The sequence below is a fragment of the Octopus bimaculoides genome, chromosome 1, assembly GCF_001194135.2.
Source record: "Octopus bimaculoides isolate UCB-OBI-ISO-001 chromosome 1, ASM119413v2, whole genome shotgun sequence".
In the NCBI taxonomy this organism is placed as follows: domain Eukaryota; kingdom Metazoa; phylum Mollusca; class Cephalopoda; order Octopoda; family Octopodidae; genus Octopus; species Octopus bimaculoides.
Genome location: NC_068981.1, coordinates 181,438,793 through 181,446,134, shown reverse-complemented (window position 1 = coordinate 181,446,134; position 7,342 = coordinate 181,438,793).

Genomic DNA, 7,342 nt, shown 5'->3' with positions numbered 1-7,342 from the left:
TGAACCCGGAAGCATGTGGTTGGGAAGCAAGCTCCTTACCACACAGTCACTCCTGCGCCTATATATGTATATTATACACACACACACACACACACACACACACACACACACACACACACACACACACACACACTCAAACACACATATATACATACACAGCTGTAATCACTAGCGCTTGACATGGTTACGCAATGACTGATTTCAATTACTACAAATTCTGTTTAATACGTCATTCGTCTGATTCTAAATCAGTCTAATCAGGCCTGAAATCATTGCTAATCTTTAAAAAAAAATACAACCTGTTCTATGTTTTCTGTCCTCTTCAGTTATTATTCTCCTCTCTCTCTCTTTCTCTTTCTATTTCTGTCTTGTACGGTTAATGAAGAATCGTATCCAAACCAAGAGAACATATTCCTTGCACATCCCTCCATTTTAATGTTGGCATAACTTCTCTGTTTTTCTATAACAGGTGGTTCATTTCTCCGTCTACATTTTCGGTTAACGGTCTTAGCGAAGACTGTTCTTTGTGTGCTGTTCCACCTGTTTCCATATAATTACTAGACAGACTTTGAAACAACAATCAGCGACTAAGTATTTTAGCTCCCAAACGATGCAGTTAAACAGTACTAATCGTTTTGAGATGAATTATTTCATATCAGTAAATAGCTATTCTCTCTTTTGACCTACTTGATTAAAAAATGCAAGGAGCTACTGAAATAATGAGTTGCGTCAGATGCGATATAGTTATAACTTTATATGAGCTATCGGCAACAGTTAAATTCTTACACTGTTCTATGTTGGTTATTAGCGCGTATAAAGTAGTCAAACCGTTAACCAGTAAACCATTTTTAATTTAATTATATTTCATTTTTTTTTCTTTTTATTTGTTTATTTATTTATTTATCTGCAGGTGTTAAGATCCATGTAAGCCACGAAACCTCATCACAGCAGACGTATTTATTTTCACTAGCTTATTGCGTATACAAATAAGCAGTAGTTACCATGGTAACTACTAGAAGTAGTCATTATATTTCAAGACGTTCTTCTAACTTGCTTCTCTGGGAACAGCTTACTTATGGTAATTCCTATCTAGCAGGACTAATAAATATCCATTTTCAACTCTGGGAAGAATATTTATCAATGTTTTTTTCTTCTTTTTATCAGCTTGCATTTGAAAACTAAAAAAGATAAAATATGAAATATTTTGGTTGGTGGATATAATTAAAGTTTTATGGCAAGCTGAGGGCGAGTTTATTATCTTGTGAGTCACTGCTAGAACTAGCTTCATGAATAAGATGTTTAATGGTCATTAATTATAAAAAGCCAAAATTTCCTCGTAGTCACACAAACATAAATTCATGTTTACATACATACAAAAACATCCATTTACAACTACAAATACAAATGGAAATATTCTTGCTACATAGTCAATACGCATGCGCTAGATATCTACAGTCTTTTTACCTGTTTACTTTACGTGCTTTATTTCTAAGAGAAACCACCACTCGCTGTTTCGCGAGGTATCCATTGCAAGTAAATGAATCTTAATATTTAAATCAGATGCGATATCCGCGCCTCAGCATTCTTTGTTTATTCACACTTTTACTGGTTACAGTCATTGGACTGCGGTCATGCTGGGACATCACTTTCAAAGGAATGATTTTCTGTGGGCCCTTTAGTTTGTTCTACACGGCAGAATTAACGCCAAGGATTATCTGAGTATTTTAGCTAATCATATCGATCCTATAGTACACTATTGTTCACTGATAAAAATACAATCTTCCAAAATGATTACATGTAAATGTAGCAGGACGCGAATACGTGTTGCCACATCGCGGATTTCGAGTAACATTTTTTTGTGATATATTTGTGATGTTTCTGCAGCTTTAATAATAAAGCATATTGTGTGAGTTAAGGTTCCTTCTCACCAGTTCTTTCTGATCGTTTCATCTTCGGTGAATTTCTACTTCACATCACTGTCACAAAAGCATCCTTACGATGAGTTCTATCGCTATTCCAGCATATGCAGGTGATGCTAAGATGTGGTTTGCCCAACTCGATTCTTATTTTGCTGCAAATTGCGTACAATCTTCACAACAGAAAATGCATACCTGATTAGTAGTATTCCTGCTTCTTTAGTTTCTACCGTAAATGATCTCATCACCAACCTCCACAAGGCACCTCCTATGATTCTTTCAAATCAGAAGTTCTGAGATGGAACTCCAAGTCATCAGAAAGTCGGTTCTGCACCCTACTTCAGGAATAACATCTTGAGGACAGCTCGTTCGTCAAGGAGATGTTCTTCTCCCGGCTGTCAAACAATGTACAGACGATACTAGCTAATACGGTTGACGCAAGTACTATCGACCAAGTTGCCGCCTCGGCGGACAGGATTGTGGAGTTTTCTCGTAGTCCCACTACGGCTGATAGAGTCGTTGCTTTTCTTCTTCGTCTCTACATCACAGCCTACCTCAACAGGCGAAGATGCCACGTTAAGAGCCATTGAACGCTTAACACGCGAAGTCGCTAATCTGTGTTGCGCACGTGCGACATTTCGGCATCGCTCGCATAGTCGCTCTTCTCGCCGCCGTTCCAGCCCGCCGCCACCAGTTTCTAGCTGTGTTGGTACCATTCAAGGTTCAAAGAGAACGCACGTTGGTGTGTTAAGCCCTGTTCATTTGGGGCCTCGGTAAACTGAATTCGGAGAGTCTGGGCACGTCAGGTCTCTCCCATAACATTTCGCCTTATCGTGCTTTTTTCATCAGGGATCTTGTCTCACACAAGTCGTTCATGGTAGACACAGGATCGACTTGCAGTGTTTGGCCCTTAAGGTTCATCTCTACCAAGCCAAATCGTACCGGTGTTTTTTATATGCAGTGAATCAGTCTCCCATCAGGATCTACGGCCAGATATCCTTATCATTGGACCTATCCTTACGTCGAAACTTTAAATGGATTTTTACCATCACCGACCTTCCTCATCCTATCCTCGGCGCAGATTTCCTACACCATTATTCAATTTTGGTAGATGTTAGGAGCCAGAGACTTCTGGATAGTACTACATCTTTATCTACACCTGCCCGTGAATCTACCGCCGTTATTATCAGTCTGTCATTCTTCGTGGCTGCTGCCGAAAACCAGTTTCACGCACTCTCCGCTTCGTTTCCCGAGTTGACGAAGCTTTCCTTCAAGTCTACCAAGGCAATCCAACTCGACTCAACACCTCATCTCAACAACCGGTCCACCTGTTTTCTCTCGACCATGTCGGTTAGCTCTGGAAAACTCAAGATAGCTCGAACCGAGTTCGAGCAGAAGCTCCAGCTCGGCCTTATACGACCTTCCACCAGCCCATGTGCATGACATGTCCCCTACATTTGGCACGCAAAGGTGACACTGACTTTTGCGCAGTTGAAGACTACAGACGTCTCAACGCCGTCACCACCCCTGATAGATATCCACTACCTCATTTACAGGATTTTTCATCTGCTCTGAATAACTGCACAATGTTTTCCAAATTGGGCCTAGCACAAGCGTACCATCAAATACCAATGAATCCAGAAGATGTGCCCACCAAAACCACGGTAACAACACTGTCTGGCTCATTTGAATTTCTATGCCATTCGGACTGCGAAACGCCGCTAGTACGTTCCAGCGCTTTATCGACGAAGTTACTCGTGGACTTCCAAGTATTTTTGCTTACATCGACGACATACTCATCGTCAGTCCTACGGTTGAATTACATCAGCAGCATCTTTCTCAGTCGTTCCAGCGACTCTCACAGTACAACGTCAAAGTCAACCCGGCGAAATGTGTTTTTGGCAAATCTTCATTGGAATTTTTTGGACACGTCGTTGATTGCGACGGCATTCGACCTTCGCTCCGTCAGCTCCAACTCTTCTTCGGTCTCATCAACTTTTATCGTCGTTTCCTACCTAATTGTGCTCGGAAATTATTGCCTCTAACTGATCTTTTAAAGAACAGAACGAAAAAAGACGCAGCTATTTCCCTTTCACCAGATGAATTGCTGGCATTCCAGACAATCAAGTCAGACTTAATTCAAGTTGCTACACTAGCCCATCTGATTCCTGGGGTATGTCTCGTACTTACCGTTAATGCTTCAAATTTCGCAGTTGGTGCGATATTACAGCAAGTTGTTAATCAACGCCTGCAACTCTTGGCATTCTTTTCACGTCGGCTCAGGGATCTTGAAACGAGATACAGCACCTTTGCGCGCGAGTTGCTAGCCATTTACCTAACAGTCAAGCATTTTTATCATTTTCTCATTCGTGATTTTGTGGTTTTCACAGATCACAAACCATTGACGTTCGCACTTCGTTCATAATCAGACAAATATTCGCCCCGTGAGATCAGACACCTCAACTTTATCTCACAATTTACAAGTGATATACTCCACCTTTTTGGGGCGGACAACGTCCCTGCGGATGCACTGTCAAAACTTCCAGTTTGTTCTGTGTTTCCAGCAGCGATCGATCTGGTCACCCTTGCTACCGACCAGCCCCTTCTGCAATCAATCGACACCGCGTCTCCACCATTCACTCAATGTCGTTTGGAGTACTTACTCTTGTCAACAACAGACAGAACTATCCTGTGTGACGTATCTGCAGGAACACCTCGCCTTCTTGTTCCTGACAACCATCGCCGAAGCGTGTTCAATGCCTTGCACTCCTATCTCATCCAGGTATTGCAGCTTCGGTCAAGCTCATCACGGCCCGTTTTTTCTGGCCGAATATGCGCCGAGATACCACCGCTTGTTCTCGTTCCTGTCGTCAGTGCCAGCGTTCCAAGATCCATACACACATTCGTTCGCCAGTCGGAAAATTTGACCAACCTGACAGTCGTTTTCGCCACATTCATATCGACCTCGTCGTTCTGTGGTCTGTTAGTAACGGATACTCCTATATTCTTTCCTGAGTCGACCGTTTCTTTCGATGGCCTGAAGCCATTCCCCTCGCCGACATCTACGCCGAATCAGTCGCTCGCGCTTTGATATCAGGCTGGATATCGCGTTTCGGTGTTCCCTTAAGGATCACCACCGATCGGAGGCGACAGTTTGAACCACAGCTCTCCCGCGAACTTTCTCTTCTCTTGGGCGTGCAGCATTTGCACACGACAAGCTACCACCCCGCTTCTAATGGGATGGTAGAGCGATTCCACCGTCAACTGAAGGCAACTCTTCGCACATCACCAGATCCTCTAAGATGGACCGAGTACCTTCCCATCGTCCTTTTGGGTTGTCGGCCCTCCGTGAAAGCGGATCTGGGCTATTCTTCGGCCGAATTACTCTACGGTACACCACTATCATTACCAGGCCAGATGTTGGCACCAACTAATACTGCTACCAAAGATCTGTCTCACTACGTCGACGGTTTGCGATCATACTTCGATTTACCACCGATGAACACTCGGTCACAATCTCTGAAGTCTGCAGTACCGAAAGACATTGCTTCGAGTTCCTGCAACGCGCAGACACAGTTTTCACCGTAGACCTTAACGGTAGAAAAGAAACTGTTTCAGTTGATAAACTCAAGAAGGCATACATTGACGCTCATACACCTGAGCCACACACACACACCCCACATTCACACTACCTCCTTATCAGACGGGTAGTCATGATGGGTATAATGGGCTTCATACATTTTATCCCAGTTTCGCTTTGATGGCATGCACTACTCTCTCACTCAATAATAATAATAATAATAATAATAATAATAATAATAATAATAATAATAATAATAATAATAATAATGATAAATAATAATAATAAATATATATGTATATATATATATTATCTATTATTTATTATTATTTAATTGAACGCGACGCATCCATTTCCAAGTAAGTTTATATCCCTTGTGTTTGATCCAGCCCTTGTGGTAAAATTTGATATTCAGCTACTTTGCGTGTGGCATTATATTTCTTTCATCCTGCTAATTCTACGTGAGTATTTGTAATTCATGTGACTTGTACGACGATAATAAATCATGTTTAAATGTTTGTTTGGTGTTATTAAACCATTATACGCAGCTTCCGCAAACCATCCTAGCAATACTGGTACAGCACAAACAACACTGATTCACAAGACTAATGTTATTCAAAACAGGTACGAAGAGCACAAAAATGGAGTGAATCGCTTCGATTGGCCCTCACAGTCACCGAATTTCATTAAAAAATCGAACATTTATGATGCATTTTGGAGCAGCAAGTGAGAGAGCCAATTCTCTTTGCTATTATCGTTGAAAGAGCTAAAGCTGGTTTTACTTGAAAAATGGTACAAAATTCCCTCTGATAACTGTTCAGAATCTGTACGAATCAATTTCTCGACGCATTAAATCTGTGATTGATGCTGAAGATGGGCCATTTCCGTATCTAATTATAAAACTTCCAATTAATAAGCTATTTCCATTATTTTGTCCAGCCCTTTATTTACAGTCTCAAGTATCAGTTTCATCGATGCCACTACGATTCAACCTTGTGCAACGTTATCGTACAGAGTATGTATATACATTTGTGTGTGTGTGTGTGTGTGTGTGTGTGTGCGCGCGCGTGTGTGCGTGTGTGTGTGCGCGTGTGTGTGTGTGCGTGTGTGTGTGTGTGTGTAATATATGTATGCGTGTGCGCGTGTACAATGATATTTGATACGTTCATGTATACTCGGACGCGGGAAGACCTATCGCAGTGGAAATAATCTCGAGAAAAAAGCTCTCCTCATAGACAGCATGTGTGAAAACAGATAAAGATATGAATGTGGGATGCATTCGACTCCATGTATGTATGTATGTATGTATGTATGTATGTATGTATGTATGCATGTATTACGCATGCATGCATGTATGTGTGTATGCATAGTTAGTAAAAGTCTTACTCGAGCCTATAGGCTCACTAGGTCTAAGCTTATTTCGTTCTTTGAAATATAAACGACTGAGAGTACAATATAACCGACACACTCACCACCGAACGCGGCATGCCAGTCTATTGTATGGTTAACCCTCCCCTATGTGTGTGTGCGTGTGTATATGTGTGTCTGTGTGTGAAGGCGCAATGGCCCAGTGGTTAGGGCAGCGGACTTGCGGTCATAGGATAGCGGTTTCGATTCCCAAACCGGGCGTTGTGAGTGTTTATCGAACGAAAACACCTAAAGCTCCACGAGGCTCCGGCAGGAGATGGTGACGAACCCTGCTGCACTCTTTCACCACAATTTTCTCTCACTCTTTCTTCCTGTTTCTGTTGTATCTGTATTTCAAAGGGCCAAACTTGTCACACTCTGTGTCACGCTGAATATCTCCGAGAACTACGTTAAGGGTACACGTATCTGTGGAGTGCTC